The following is a 16,567-nucleotide window of genomic DNA, read 5'->3' as shown; positions in this document are numbered from 1 at the left end:
TATTTTTAGTAGAGACGGGGTTTCACCATGTTGACCAGGATGGTCTCGATCTCTTGACCTTGTGATCCACCCGCCTCGGCCTCCCAAAGTGCTGGGATTACAGGCTTGAGCCACCGCGCCCGGGTTTTTTTTTTTTTTTTTTTTTTTTTTTTTTTTTTTTTTGAGAAAGACTCTCATTCTGTTGCCAGGCTGGAGCATGGGAGTGCAGTGGCACAATCTCGGCTCACTGCAACCTCCACCTCCCAGGTTCAAGCTATTCTCCTGCCTCAGCCTCCCAAGTAGCTAGGACTACAGGTATGCGCCACCACACCTGGCTAATTTTTGTATTTTTAGTAGAGACAGGGTTTTACCATGTTGGCCAGGGTGGTCTCCATCTCTTGACCTTGTGATCCGCCTGCCTTGGCCTCCCAGAGTGCTGGGATTACAGGCATTAGCCACTGCACCTGGCCTAATTTTTGTATTTATAGTAGAGATGGGATTTCACCATGTTGGCCAGGCTGGTCTCAAACTCCTGACCTCAAGTGATCTTCCCGCCTCTGCCTCCCAAAGTGCTACGGCCTGAGCCACCACACCTGGCCTTGGTGTCTCGATTCTTTATGCTCTTGAGATCCTTGGAATATATATGTTCTTCCATACCTCCCTTCCATTTCCTTCACTGAAATTCAAAGTGTTTGATATAACAGTACCCTGTAGTTTCTTTTCATTTTAACTAAGCCTAAATCAAAGTGATGTTTTTAGATTATAACTCCTATTTTCTTATAGGGATTCATAAAATGAAGCAAGATTATTTAAGTCAAAGTAAATAAGAATAAATGGGGTAAAACAAGGCTAAGGACATAAAATTGAACCAGTAATGAAGCTACTGTAAAAAGACCTGCCATGCAATTATGCATTTTTGCTGCAAATGGGAACACATTTGGTGTGAGGTTTCCTGGCAGCCAAGACCAAAAGGGAAAACTAGTTAGTTACACAGTTCATAACTGTCCATGTGGTAGGAAATTAAACTACTGCTTAGGAATTGACAGCCGAAAGACTAGAAAGACCCTGTGGAAAGCGGGAAGCCACACCCTCAAGAACATCTTTCCAATAGGTTCAAAAACGAGATTTATGAAACGTTTCTTTTGGCAGCGCACAGGAGAGTAAAACTCGCAGGGAATGCTGTGAGTCAGCTCGGGGATTCATTTCTCTCTTGTTCTGGCTTAAACCTGGGTTAATTTTAGAGTATCCAGATCATCTGGTTGACCTTAAAGGAGAGTTAGATTCCCAGAAGAAAGAAGGTCAGCCGATTAGGAAGCATCCTGATAAGTGCAAGCAACCTAAAGTCCAGCCCTATTGGCTGAACCAAATGTATTTCTGGGCTCATGTGATTTAGAAGCTCAGTGGTATTTAGAAGCATCAGACAAGACTTTACTCAGAGCCTAAATGCTCTCACCAGGGCCTGGTTTCTTTCTCTGCATTTCCCAAGACTATTTTCATGGTGTTGGCTTCATGTTCAGACAGGCTTGTTAGCTCTCAGGACAGCACACAGGGCTGTTGACACTTCACACTGTTACGTTGATACCAATAGTTAAAATGGAAACCCTTGCACTCACTCGTAAATAGCCACTGTCCCGAGCCCTCCAAGTATGGGAATATCCTGGACCTCCTCAAAACGCAACTCAAGAGTTAAAGCTCAGCATAGCAATGGGCCTAAGTCCTTCCTTCTGATGCTGACTTGTCAGATTAGTTCTGGTTAGTCAGATTTTGAAAATTATTCCTCTATTTCTTCTTTATATTGTTGTGGGAAGAGAAGGTGTTTTTCCCACCATTCTCAGTGGAAGTCCTGAGTTTCAATCTGACTGGATTACATTAGGTCACACACTCATCCCTTAACCGATCACTGTAGACTGGTAAGCACTAGTTAACCTAGGCTAGATTACATATCCTACCCTTGACCTCACTAGACCCAAGATGAGCAGCTTGTCTGCGAACAGGGAGCAGAAACAGTGGAGCAAAAACTCTTGGGTTTTATAATCAGACAGATCCAGGTTAGTTCATTTACTCATGAATTCAAAACACTGTGTGTAACTCACCAAATAAAACAGACCTAGTTCCAGCCCTAACAGAAACATTAAACCAGTATATCAGTTGTCTATTGCCATGTAGCACAGCACTCCAAAACTTAGTGACCTAAACAATGACGATTTTATGTGCTCACCATTGCATGGGTCCACAATTTGGGCTGGGCTCAGCTGGGCGATTTTTCTGGACTAATTCATGTGGCTGCAACGGGAGCTGGATGATCTAAATGGTCTCACTCTTGGGTCTGGCCGTTGATGTTGGCTGTTGGCTGAGCCAGGGGATTTCAGCAGGCTAGCGTGGGCTCTTCATTCAGCAGCAGGGTTCCAAGAGGACAAGCCCAACACACATGTGCTTTTCAAGCCTGTGATTATGAGGGCTGTACTACAGCAATCTGCCACAATCAGTAACAACCACATAAGAAAGCAATGACAAGTTATGATTACCACTGTGAGAGAGGGTTACTATTCCAAGTGGCACCTGAGCCAGCAGCATTGGCATCACCTGAGACTTATTAGAAATGCAGCATCTCAGGTTCCACTGCAGGTCTGTGAAATCAGAATCTGCAGTTTAACAAGGTCCCCAGGAGATGTGTGTGTGTGGTAAAGTTTCAGAAGCTGGTGACTGTTAGGGGGATCAAGGAGCGAAGGAGGGGAAAGAAACAGCACACCTAGTTTATGCCACTTAATGTGCTTCCCACATCCTCCCAGTTTCTGCTGTGACCTGGCTACCAGGCCAACAGGGACCTTCTCCCACTGTCCTGGGGCTCCACAGGAGGGCCCCACATTCACAGTCTCACAGTGAGGACAGCTTTGGTTCAGTGGGTATCACCCAGAGGCAAGCACCTAAAACTGGACTTCCACTGGGCTTGGCAGGGAGCTTGACCCTGAAAGGTGGGGACAAATGGGGCCCCTGTTTATGTATACACAGTTCCAGGCAGCAACAGAGGCCAAATGTGGGAGCAGCCAGTTCTGGGCTCCCTAAAGACCTCTAGGAAAGCCAGACCCTCAGGGCTGCTTGGTCCTTCAGCCCCTCACCTGGCATGGAGGGTGATGGTGAGTTCTCAGGTTCATAGTGAAAGGCTGTGAAGAGGCTTTCCTGGTGGGCAGGTGGGTGGCATTCTAGAATGCTCTGCTAGAGTGACGGTATGTCCCATTTGCACAGGGCAGTCCTGTGGGCACCTGCCATCCTGTTTTTGTAATGATTAACAAGGCCCCTTCTCATTCTGGTTTGGATCAAAAATTGAAAGGGTTACCCTAGTTAAAGGGTGAGTTTAATCTCAGAACACAGGAAGGTGCCTCTGAAAGAGCACTGGACCCTGAATCAGGAATAGGAACTCTTGTCTTGCCCTGCTGCTGACAAGCTGGGGGACCTCAGGCATATTCCTTTGTCCCTCTGGCTTCAGTTGCCTTATGTCTGAATTGAGGGGTTGGATCAGATAATCCCTGCTGGGGAGTAAATGAATGTGTTGTCCTTGGGGTTCTGCTCTGTCAGCTCCATGTTGATGAGGACCTTGTTCTCTCTCTAGCATCTTTGGTTCTGTGTCCTCTGGGGACCTCACATTCTGCTAGTTCTTCCCCAAGTCCGCAGCTTGCAGGAGCCCTGGACTAGTGTCTCTGAGGCTCTGCTTCAGGGCTCTGTGCAAGTGGGGCCCCACTGCCTGTCCGCCTGCCTACTCCCCCATACTCTGCTCCACTAGGATCCTTCTTTAGCTTGAACTTCCTAGCTGTGTCACATTTGGGACAAATAATCACCTGTGACTGTTTCTCCATCTATGGGAGATAGTGAGGTTGTTCTTGCAGGATCATGGATAATTTACATAAAGTGTCTGGCCCATCATAGGAACTCACCAAGGCATTTCCGCGCCTCATATCTTAAAGTTGACCATCTGGAGGGCTCAGCTCAAGTCTTCGATGAGTTGATAACTAAAGGAAGTGATTTCCAAGTGTGAAGGCTCTAGAAGTTTCCTCTCTGTAATACTCTGCAACACTCTGAATGTTTTTTTTTTTTTTTGAAAAATTATTTATTTATTTAGAGACAGGCTTTTGCTCTGCCACCCAGGCCGGAGTGCAGTAGTGTGATCACAGCTTACTGCAGCCTCCAACTCCTGGGCTCAAGCTGTCCTCACGCCTCAGCTTCTCAAGTAGCTGGAACTACAGGCATGTGCCACTGTGCTCAGCCAATTAAAAAAATATATTTTTTAGAGACAGACTCTCTCTACATTGCCCAGGCTGAACTCTAACTTCTGGCTTCAAGTGATCTTCCTGCCTTGGCCTCCCAAAGTGCTGGGATTACAGACACTAGTCATGAAATTAGTATTCATTCTCTAACATTTTTGTTCTTGACTGAAATTGTTTTGACTATTCTAGTTCCATTGCCTCTTTTTTTTTTTTTTCTTTTTGAGATGGAGTTTCACTCTTGTTGTCCAGGCTGGAGTGCAGTAGCGCAATCTTGGCTCACTGCAGCCTCCACCTCCCAGGTTCAAGCAATTCTCCTGCCTCAGCCTCCCAAGTAGCTGAGATTACAGGCACCTGCCACCATGCCTGGCTAATTTTTTGTATTTTTAGTAGAGACAGCATTTTGCCATGTTGGCCAGGCTGGTCTTGAACTCCTGGCTTCAGGTGACCCACCCAGCTAGGCCTCCGAAAGTGTTGGAATTACACACGTGAGCCACTGTGCCCAGCCCCATTGCCTTTTCACACAACCTTTAAAGTCACCTTGTCCACTTAAAAAAAAAAAATTCTGCTGGAATTTTCATTAGAATTGCATTGAATCTAAATCAGTGTGGGAAGAATTTATATCTTAGCAATATTGAATTTTCCAGTCTGTGAACATCGTATGCCTCTTCTTTTTAAAGGTTTTCTTAGGGTTTTTTTTTTTTGTTGTTGTTGTTTTTTGGTTTTTGGTTTTTTTTTTTTTTGGAGTTTTACTCTTGTTGCCTAGGCTGGAGTGCAATGGCACAATCTTGGCTCACTGCAACTTCTGCCTCCCGGGTTCAAACAATTCTCCTGCCTCAGCCTCCTGAGGGCTTTTTGTATTTTTAGTAGAGATGGAGTTTCACCATGTTGGCCAGGCTGGTCTTGAACTCCTGACCTCAGGTGATCCACCTGCCTTGGCACTCCCAAAGTGCTGGAATTATAGTTTTTAGCAGACAGACCTTGCACATATTTTGCTAGATTTATACTTATGTAGTTCATGTTTTCTGGTATTACTGTAAATAACTCTGCAAACTTTTTTTCAAATTCCAATTGTTTATTGCTAACATATAGAAATATATTTTTTTAATGTTGACCCTTCCCTTTTATTGTTAATCTTCATTATGGATTAACTTTCCTCTTATCTTTCTCACACAAAGACTTTATGGCTATCACAATGTCCTAAGATGGAATGGTAAATACACTCTTTTTATCTTTTTCTCCCAAGACCAAGTCTCGCTCTGTTGCCCAGGCTGGAGTCCAACGGTGCAATCTCAGTTCACTGCAACCTCCGCCTCCCCAGGTTCAAGCAGTTCTTTGCCTCATTCTCCTGAGTAGCTGGGATTACAGGTGCCAGCTAATTTTTGTCTTTTTACTACAGATGGGATTTCACCATCTTGGCCAGGCTGGTCTCGAACTCCTGAACTCGTGATCCACTTGCCTTGGCCTCTCAAAGTGCTGGGATTACAGGCATGAGCCACTGCGCCTGGCCAATACACTCCTTTAAATTGAGTGAAGAAATAAAAATCAGCTGTAAAGAAAGGAAAACAAACTGTAGAGAGAAGAAAACAGACTACAGCTAACTCATTAATATGTTGTAACTCTTAAATCACTCTTGTATAGAAATGCTGTAATCCCATTACATTTCTGTGTTTTCTACCTGTATAAGCAAAAAACTTAACTCTTAACTTTGGAGCACTGATCCCATTTCTCTGGAGTCTTTGTCTCCTAGATGACCATTTTCATCTTCTCACTTGAATAAACTTTAAACTGGATTCGGATCCTTTTCATTCTTTCAGGTTTACAGAAAGAAGATTCAAGCTTCAGCAGTCCAGGTCAGTTGGACAAGGTGACCTTTAAGCCCACTTCTAGTTTCATGAAAACAAATCTGAAACTTGCCCGATTTCAGGAATGGTGGTGAAAACACCATGTACCCAAATGGTCTGGTGGCAGGTGTTTCCTGTGCACTCAGTGTTCTCTAAGTCCTGGGAGAAGCAGGTTGTCTAAAAGGAGACTCCAGGAAGAGGCGGGAGATGCCAGCATCCTCATGTGCTCAGCAGGGTCCTCTCATTCACCAGACAGGCAGCCCTTGTACCCCTCCACTGAGGCTAACTGCCAGGAGGGTGAGGTGTGGGTGGGTTTTATTCACTGCTCCATCCTCAGAGGCCAGCAAAATGCACGGAAGAGGAAGAAGTCTCTAGTGTTTATAGACAGACCAACACTCCCACCCTGAAAGGACACATTAAGACAGGGGGTTGGGGGAGGTAATGATTACTGGCAACAGATTGTTCAAAACAACTACATTTGGACGAGTCTATTTTCGGAAAACAATGAAAACTCAGTGTTCCTTTCAAAATGAACACTTTCTTTTTCCACTATCAATTATTTCAGTCTCAGATATGCCCCATTCTGTTTCTCCCACAATATATGACTTAATTAACAATACGGTCGATTATTTATAAGGAAGTTATTTTAAAACTGTGGTTCAAAATCGCATCTGATTTTTTTCACTTGACTTTTGTAGTATAGTTATTTTTGTTTGTTGTTGTTTTTTGAGAGAGTCTTGCTCTGTTGCCCAGGTTGGAGAGGAATGGTGCGATCTCAGCTCACTGAAACCTCCCCCTCCTGGGTTCAAGTGATTCTCCTGCTTCAGCCTCCCAAGTAGCTGGGACTATAGGCGAGTGCCACCATACCCTGCTAATTTTTTGTATTTTTAGTAGACACGGGTTTTCACCATATTGGCCAGGATGGCCTCGATCTCTTGACCTTGTGATCTGCCACCTCAGCCTCCCAAAGTGCTGGGATTACAGGTGTGAGCCACTGCACCCAGCTGTTTTTGTTTTTAATGATGTTGCCAGGGTTAACTTTTTCCGAGAGTAGTTTTTAACAGTAAAAAATGGGGCGGGGGGGGGAGAATATAATAAACGGCCAAAGAGGATAAATAAATTATGTTAACTTCATTAAGTAAAATATTTGTAGCCACTATAATGATGTGAAATTTTATTTACTGGTAAGACAAAGTTCATAAGGCATTACTGAGTGGGGAAAAATCAGTTTATAATACACTATGTATAATGTGTTTCCACTTTTTATTTTAAAACATCTTTTATATATTTAAATATTTTAATATGCAAATATATAAATACACAAAATATGTTTATAAACATTCTAGAACAATATGGAACAAAATGTTGACAGTGGTTATCTTTAGGATTTTAAGTCATTTTTGTATTCTTTGTATTTGTATAACAGGGTTTCTTTGTTTATTTTATTTTTATTTTTTTGAGATGGAGTCTCTCTCTGTTGCCCAGGCTGGAATGTGGTGGTGTAATCTCAGCTCACTGCAACCTCCACCTCCCGGGTTCAAGTGAGTCTCCTGTCTCAGCCTCCTGAGTAGCTGAGATTACAAGCACCTTCCACCACACCCAGCTAATTTTTGTATTTTTCATAGAGATGAGGGTCTCACCATGTTAACCAGGTTGGTCTTGAACTCCTGACCTGAGGTGATCCACCCGCCTTGGCCTCCCGAAGTGCTGGGATTATAGGTGTGAGCCACCATCTCCAGCCAAAAGGGTTTCTTTATAATCAGGAAAGGCAATAATACTGCCTTTGTCATCTTATGAAAAACATCAAATTAAATAAAAGCACATTTCTCTCTAAGAACACAGACCTGGGATTATAACATGAGTCAAACAGAAATGAAAAGAACTAGACAGGTTACACAGAGTCTTCTGTTGCCCAGCTCTCTTGTGGCCCTCAGAGCTATCTTCACTTGCCAGTCCGTGCCTACTACAAGCCCCCTAGCACCAAGCCCTGGTACCCGGCACCACCAGCTTGGGCTGAACCCTCTCCCGGAGCTGAACCTACATGGAGAAAAAAATGTGTAAGCAGTGAATCCCAGCTGCTGGGGAGGCTGAGGTGGTGTTGCTGTCGATAAAGCCACTGTCCCTCCAGCAGGAAGGAGACTTACACCTCCGTACAATCTCTGGACACAAGAGTTTTCCTTTCTCTTTCTTCCCTCTCTTCCTCCTTCTTTTTCCTTCCCTCACTTCCACTTCCCTTCCTTCATTTTCTCCACATCTCCCAAGCACCTGGAGGCCACAAGGGACACAGTGATGAATCACCCCAGGCCCCCTCAAGGGACCTGCAACTGCAGAGAGAAGCAGGTGAGTCCTAGAGTTCACCTCTGCATGCTCAGTGCCTCGAGGGAGGGCCTCCCGGAGGAAGTGACCTCGGCACTCAATCCTGAAGGATGAGAAGGAGTTGGTCAGGAAAGAGTGGACAGGAGCCCAATCCTCGTGGGCAAGTTGGTTGCTGCTACGGGTTCCTGACTGGCCCTTCTGTTACACAGAACCAAGCCTGCCCAGAAAACGGCTTGACGCCCTTCCTTGGCTGGGGTGAGCTCCCTGGCAGCCCAGCCCACACGGCCCTATGATGGATGGCAGCAGGGCTTGGCTGACGCTCACCCCATAAACGCAGCTGAGTCAGGGTCTGTTTCCGTGCTTGGGACTTGCTGGAGGGCCTTGCACACCTGCCCCTGCCAGGTCATGCCCAGGTCTTATTGCTTGGCAGTTCTTCCTTATTTTGAATCCAGATCCTTCCTGCTGCGGTCAATCCAGGGTCTTTTGCTTTATCCCCAAGGTATTCAAACATGAAGAAAAACTGGTCTCTTTGTTCTATAGGAGATCCACTGTGATTAGGTCCGTCCCTCCTTCATCGTTAAGCCTTTGGGCTTTAAGCAAAGATGTGAGGTCTGCTTTAAGCAGGAATGGACTTTGGGATCTTTATTGTTACTCTCATCTTGACCATGGACCTCCCTGGGCACCCAGATCGATTTGCCATGTGGGGGCCATACATGAATTGAAGACCAATCCAGAGGTTATTAGCTCATATAAAACATTGATTGTCTCTGTGGACAAATCCATTACCCTCTCCGATCTTCTCCTGGTAACAGTTTTAAAAGGTACCCCATAAGAAGATAGATCTTGGAGAGGTCAGTTTCAGGATAAGTCAACCTTGAACTTACGCATGGGAGCTGGAGACCAGGATAAGAAGATTGGAGCAAGGGTGATGAGGCTCATTAAGATCACTCAAAGAAAGGGGAACAAATAAACATCCAGGGTTGTGTAATTTAAAAATGTTTTAGTACATTCTATTTGTTGGGCACGGTGACTCACACCTGTAATCCCAGTACTTTGGGAGGCCGAGGTGGGCAGATCACTTGAGGCCAGGAGTTCGAGACCAGCCTGGCCAACATGGCAAAAACCATTGTGCTTGGCCCCCATTCATTTTTAGTGGCAAATAAAAAGATCTGCCACTTCATCAAGTACATCCTACCAGGCTTGGGGTTAGAAGTATCGTTATGCATTAGAGTCATCCCAGGAACTCCTGTTGCCCTTGTATAGGTAGGGAAACCAAGGCCCAGAGGAGTTAAGCACCTGACTAGGAAGCGGCAGGGCTGGGACTGGAGCCCTGGCCTCCTAGAGCCTCTGGGTCACTGTGCTGATCACCGAGCTGCATGGTCTCCTTTGAACATCACAGCAAAATGAAAGCTGGGCTGCGCAGACATGGAGGCACCCATTTGCAGATCAGGCCCAGAGAGGGGGTGCCTACTGACAAAATCTGTGAAACTGGGACCAGCCCCAGGAACTTCTGTGTCCTGGGCCAGTGTCTTGCCACAGCCTCAGGCTGCCTGTGGGACCAAGACCAAAGCTGTCAAGGATGCCAACAGTCATCCATCAAGAGAGATGAGTAGAGAGAAAGGTGACGGCCGTGTCAGTCTGAGCAGCATGTCTTCAAAACGGCCACACCAGCGCAGGGGACTCCGCCTCGCCTGGAAGACGGTCTGAATCACCTGTGCCTCAAAATCCACCTCCTTGCCTGCCAGCGTGGCTGCCACACCCTGCCTCTCCCCTGCTGGGGAGAGAACCATCCCGTCCCAGCCGTCAGTCAGCCCTGCCTGTCAAGGCATACACATTTTAGGAGGAAGAGGCTGGTTCCTTAGGAAAACCCCTGCCTAGCCTGATAGACATGAGCAGCAGGTTTCTTAAACTCCGGTCTCAGAAGACAAGCCAAGAATTCCACCTCTGGGTTGTCCACTAAAGCACCAAGCTGGGGTGGGGAGAGGGAGGTAGCCTGGAATCATGCGGTCAGGGGTACATGAGACAAGAAAAGCCGAAAAGCAGAGGGTGAAGATTTACCTGTCACTTGCCCTGCAAATCCTAAATCAAAGTTCACCTCTTCCATGAAGTCCACCCTGATCACCCCAGGACCCATCAAGCTCTCCTCAGCTACATAGTAAAGTGCTCATTCTGCCTTAACCAGTGGGGCAAACTTGTACCTCCTCTTCTATAGTGCAAATCTTGGGGGGGTGGGGAAGCTTGCACAGTTATTTGGCCTGAAACGGAGCTGTGTGCAGTGGTTGCTCCATACATGTTTTAAACAGCTGAATACATTGAAAGAATCCACTCATCCATTCACTCACCTGGAAAAACAGTGGCCAACAACTGCAAGATAGGGTCTCTTCTAGGTGTCCTTGCCCTGGAACGCTGACGTTTTCTAATGTAGGAAGACACCACAGACAGATATGAGAAGGGCAGAAGGGCGAGGAAGAAACAGTGGACGAACGCATGACGTGGAGGCTGGGAAAGGGCGAGTGGGAGAGAGACCTCCACCCTCCTGCCAGCTCATCAAGCCCCTCTAGCCCCAGCCCCCTTTACCCACAAGGACAGGCATTCCACAGAGCACCTGGGCCTGGCCTGAGGCGGGCAGGCGGGCTGCTGGCCATGCCTTATGTGAGCTGGAGACAAAATATTCTGGAAGGAGGTATTTTTCCTAGGCTTCTGTAAGAGTGGCCGTTTTTTCTCCTAGGAGCAGCAGAAATAAAATGGCTGGCCGCCCAGGAGAGAAACTGAGAACCCGGCCCATACCAAGACCAAGGGCAGTCGAGGAAGCGGACAGCTGCCTGGGGTGTTCAGAAAAGGACAGTCACAGCTGGGCGCGGTGGCTCATGCCTGTAATCCTATCACTTTGGGAGGCTGAGGCGAGCAGATCACCTGAGGTCAGGAGTTCAAGACCAGCCTGGCCAACATGGTGAACCCTTATCTCTACAAAAATACAAAAATTAGCCAGGCATGATGGCGGATGCCTATAGTCCCAGCTACTCAGGAGGCTGAGGCAGGAGAATCTCTTGAACCTGGGAGGTGGAGGTTGCAGTGAGCTGAGATGATGCCAATACACTCCAGCCTGGTGACAGAGTGAGTCTCAAAAAAAGAAAAGAAGAGAAAAGAAACGGGCGGTCGCATTAAAATGCTGCGGGGAGGCATTGGGACATGTGCAGAAGAACCGATTTCCCTGCCTCCCTCCATGGGGCCTTCCTTGGCCACTCGGTGTACATTGTACTCCTGGCCCCATCTCTCCCACTTTCTTCCCCTCCACCCCGCACATATCGCCCTCCCACATGCTGTCTGCTTTGCCTGTCTCTTGTGAAACACAGCAGACAAGTCAAGTACATACTACCAGCTTGTTCGCCAACCTTCCCCACCCTTCTAGAATGCCAGCTCCATCAGGACCGGGATTGTTGCTTCATTTGTTCACTGCTGTCTCAGCACCCAGAACAGTGGCTGGCACATACTAGGTGCTCAAAGAATATTATTCATTCCTTCCTCCATCCTTCCAGAACAATCCCCAAGTGCCTCTTCTGTGCCTCACACAGACATAAATCAGATGTCACCCGTGTTTTAACAGAGTTCATGGCCCCCCTCGGGAATGAATGACTTCAGAGTGTGGTGTGCTCTCCGTCCATCTCATCCCGAAAGCTCCTGTCCTAGCCCACCTTTCAGCTTGGACCTCCAGTAACTGGGCCCGCAGAGCCTGCAGGGCTGTGTTAGCAGCTGCTGCTGTGGTCTCGCCTCCTTCTTAAATATTATGCAGGGGCACTAGGATGGCAGGACCTCACGCAGGGTCAGGCGCCATGATTGATGTGGCTGGGAGGAAGCTGGGTGTGGGAAAGAGAGGAGGATGTGGAAAGAGGAAGAGGGCATGCTGGGAGGAGAGGCTGAGGAAGCAGCAGAGGGCAAACCCCACACAGGATGAGACACAGGATGTGGCTGAGGTCATTCCAGGATCAAGGGTGGCGCCTTTCCTGGGTGACTTGGGTCCCGGCAGGGCTGCAAGAGACTGTGAAACGATGCCCTCGGCTTGTCCAACCAGAGAGAAGGCTGCATGTGCATGAGGAAAAGCAACAGAGGGGCTAGCTCCTTTCCACAGGGATGCACCTTGCCGCTACAAGAGGCTTGGGAAACGACCCATTCACACCCTTCATCTTACAGGTGAGGACGCAAGCCCAGAGAGGCTAAGAATTTACCTGAGATCACCAGCAGAGGGAGACAAAAATTGAACCCAGACCAGGCCAGGAATCCTTCCACCACCCCACACTTGCCTGCCTCAATTGCTCAAGCATGATTATCTTTCTCTGGAGAATCTCAAGTGGCACATACTTTTTAATTGTTCCAGGCGCTAGAAAAAAAATGAACAGGTACTGAGGGAACGCCACACACCAGGCACTGTGCTGGGCTCTTCACTGTGCTGTATCTCAGAGTAAGTCTCACCAGCAGGGGCAGTGGCTCACGCCTATAATCCCAGCCCTTTGGGAGGCTGAGGTGGAAGGATCACTTGAGCCCAGAAGTTTGAGACCAGCCTGGGCAATACAGCAAAACTCCGCCTCTATGAAAAATACAAAACACATTAGGTGGGCGTGGTGGCGCAGACCTGTAGTCCCAGCCACTCAGAATAAGTCTCACCAAGAGCCCAGGGGACATAACTGTCTCGACATTACAGATGACAGACTGGAGGCTCAGAGAGGTTAATGCTTGCCCAGAATCACACAGGTACTTACGAAGCAAAAGTGAAACCAGGAACTTCAGTGCCTAGCTTTCCCTCTGCCCCTCCGCTCTGCAGGAGTCACAGCACCCAGGCCCTCAGGCTGTGGAGGCTCTCACAGTTGCTCCTGCCACAGAAACGGGAATGAAGAGAAGACTTTGGACTGGGAGAGGCGCCTTGGGCCCATTCCTTGGTTGGTGGTTGCTGGGGCTCACTGGGGTCAAGAGAGACCTAGCAGCTTCCTGGAATAAACCGAAAGGAGAAATACCATAACGAGTTAAATGCTATGGTATGTTGATACACTATAAATAAATACTTTTAATACTTAAAAAAATGCAGTGTAACTGTAAACTACACTTGCCATTATAAGACAATGGCAGGATTTTTTTTTTTTTCCTGTCCCCCAGGCTGGAGTGCAGTCGTGCAATCTCAGTTCACTGCAACCTCCACCTCCTGGGTTCAAGAGATTCTTCTGCCTCAGCCTCCCGAGTAGCTGGGATTACAGGTGCACGCCACTACACCCAGCTAATTTTTGTATTTTTAGTAGACACCAGGTTTCACCATGTTGGCCAGGCTGGTCTCAAACTCCTGACCTCAAATGATTTGCCTGCCTCGGCCTCCCAAAGTGCTGGGATTACAGGTGTGAGCCACTGCGCCCAGCCGGGATTTGTTTTTGAATGTTAATTCATGATGACCTATATGGGTTTAAATGTAACCCGAGAAAAAAGCCATGTGATAACAGTGTCTCCCTTCAACCTTGTATACTCTTGGTAGTCTGAAGCCCCTCATTTGTACCTTTTAGTCTACTAAACAGGAAGGTCAAGGGCAAACGGCCTTCTCGTGCTGGCTGTGGGGATGGGGGAGTGACTGGGATTGGCTGTGGCTCCAGGTCTGTGCCACTGAAGCCTCTTCAGGGGTCCCAGTCAGCATCTCCCTCCTGAACCCTGTGCCCTGCCGGAGGAAGAAGTCCCCCAAGGAGGGCCCCCTGGGTTCCAGCACCACAGGTGTGCTAGGGGACTCTGGAGGAGGTCTGGGTTAGACTGGATGGAGGCAGTTCTTACCATGAGCATGACTCCCCAGCTCCCCTATCCTTAAAGCAAGCCTTCCACCTGCCTTCTCCCAGCCTGGGCTTCAGGAACCATGCCACCCACTGCCCTCTATCCCACAACAGTACCACTCCTGTGTGGAAACTAGATGCCCATGAGTCTTGCAGCAGCCTCCCCCATCCCAGCCCTTGTCTCCATCCCTCCACTTATTCCCATTGTCCTGTACGTAGATGTTTTTCTCCCCAGCAGTGAAAATGCATGGCTGAAGTCAAACCCTCCTTCTAGCTCCATCCAGGGGGGACGGGCAGAATGGCACAGTGGAAAGACTTTGAAATCGGACAGTCTAGGGTTTGAATCTCCAGCAAGTTCTTTAGCCAATCTGAGAACTCATGCTTTTCAACTGCAGGATGCACCTAGGATATCAGCAAAGGGACCATGTACTAAGTTTCTGCAGCTGCCTAACCCTTTGCAAGTGGTTAGTTGAGAATAAACAAATATAGCTAAGGAATCTGGCAACCACAGAAACTTAATAAATGGTCCCTATTGCTGATATTGCTCGTGCAGTGTCTGGCTGTTTCTTTGCCAAGGGAGTGGAAATATCCTGGTACCCCACACTGGCACGGTGTGGCCACACTCAACTTCCAAGCACCCCGATTAGCCTCAGGTGTTATACATGGCTTAGTAGCTTTTACAAATCTGAGATTTCAACTGGCAAAGTATTTTTAAAGCCAGCATTGGCAAGAGTGCATGGGAAAAGTCACTGACACCTGACTCATAGGGTGCATGCTTTGTTTGGTAAAATCTTTCCAGGAGAAAATCTAGAGGTATGTATCAAAACAACTCTGCCTCTAGGAATTCACAGAAAGTTGTGCAAAGACTTACATATCTGGATGTTCATGACAGCATTCTTTATAATACTAAACAAATAAAAATGACCTCATTGTTCATCACCTAACACTAGGGGATTGTCTAGAAAAAACACAGTATATCCTGCTATTAAAAGTGATGCTGTGGCTGGCTGGGTGCGGTGGCTCACACCTGTAATTCCAGCACTTTGAGAGGCTGAGGCAGAAAGGTCACAAGCCCGGAAGCTTAAGACCACCCTGGGCTACATAGGGAGACCCCACCTCTACACACACACACACAATCAAAAAATTAGCTGGGCGTGGTGGCACACGGCTGTGGTTTCAGTTACTTGGGAGGCTGAGGTGGGAGGACTGCTTGAGCCCAGGAGATCAAGAATGCAGTGAGTCATGATCAAGCCACTGCACTCCAGCCTGGGCATCAGAACGAGACCCTGTCTCAAAAAAAAAAAAAAGTTGTAGAAGAATAATATGGGAAGATATTTACAAAATATTAAAGGAGTAAAAAAGGCTATAAGTTAATATGATCGTTTGAAACACCCCCCCGCCCCCAACCGTCCCCTGTAGCCCATCTTCAATGAGCTAAAAAAAGACTGGCATACATTCACCAAAATACAGTATTGCCTCTAGGGGGTGGAATTACAGATGGTGTTTACTTTCTTCTTTGTGTTTTTCTGTATTTTCCAAAAATCTCTATAATATCCCTGTATTTTTAAAGAAAAATTAGAAAATTAAATTTATTTTGACAATATACGGACTAAGCATAGATTTTACCTAAATATTATGGTTAACTCATGTCAAGATCACAGATTTTAACCAAAAGACAGTTCCTGATCATTAACTTGTGAAAAACTCTTAAACTGCTTTTACAATCGTTTATACATTTTTCCCATAATACCCTTGTATTTTTGAATAATTTTAGATTTACAGAAAAGTGGCAAAGACAGTTCCCATGTAGCCCTTACCCAGTTTGCCATACAGTTAACATTTTACGTAACCATGGCACACTCGTCCCAACTAAGAAACCAACCTGGGAATTTTCAGGCTTTCTTTGGATTTTACCAGTTTTCGTCTTTCTGTTCCAGGGTCAAGCCTGGTAGCACGTCGCAGAGAGCTGCCTGTCTCCCAGGGCCCTCCTTCCCAGACGTTACTTCCCAGACGTTACACATGCACTGTGTGAGTTTCATAATCAGAAAAAGAAAGGGCAGATGCTGATGACGCTGATGCTGATGCTTAGGTCTGGGAATTCTCTCATTCTGAGCTCCCTGGGAGGCAATGATCCCCTTTTCTCTGTTCAGCAGTACAAAAGAAGAAAGGCCCCAGGGTGGACGAGACACGCAGAAGTTGGGGCTCCCGGATCCCCCCACCCGCCCGGCCCGCTGCCTTATCGCCCGGCTCCTGCAGCTGTCCCCCAGCATGACTCGGGGATCTTCCGGGGCCCTCGGCTCGGGTTCCCCACCCTCCCCCCGCCCCGCCCCGCCCCGCCCCTGTCGGGCGAGTGCGCGGGCGATTCCCGGGTCCGCAG

The 16,567-nt window shown here is 47.4% G+C and overlaps 1 long non-coding RNA gene across 4 annotated transcripts; it reads right to left on the bottom strand.

The window, feature by feature from the left end:
- Window positions 1-4,851: 4,851 nt before the first annotated feature.
- LOC141584659 (uncharacterized) lies at window positions 4,852-16,400 on the bottom strand. 4 transcript variants are annotated; one of them, XR_012517842.1, is made up of 4 exons: window positions 16,073-16,400; window positions 13,150-13,375; window positions 10,738-10,811; window positions 4,852-6,482 (listed from the first exon to the last, which is right to left on the bottom strand). It is a non-coding gene; the product is annotated as an uncharacterized LOC141584659 (long non-coding RNA). The 4 variants fall into 4 exon arrangements; XR_012517843.1 differs by having other exon boundaries at window positions 4,852-5,784; XR_012517844.1 differs by lacking the exon at window positions 4,852-6,482 and adding an exon at window positions 7,239-10,212.
- Between the last annotated feature and the right edge of the window lie 167 nt (window positions 16,401-16,567).

The sequence above is a fragment of the Saimiri boliviensis genome, chromosome 5, assembly GCF_048565385.1.
Source record: "Saimiri boliviensis isolate mSaiBol1 chromosome 5, mSaiBol1.pri, whole genome shotgun sequence".
NCBI classification, from domain to species: domain Eukaryota; kingdom Metazoa; phylum Chordata; class Mammalia; order Primates; family Cebidae; genus Saimiri; species Saimiri boliviensis.
This window is presented reverse-complemented; position numbering and strand designations above follow the sequence as displayed.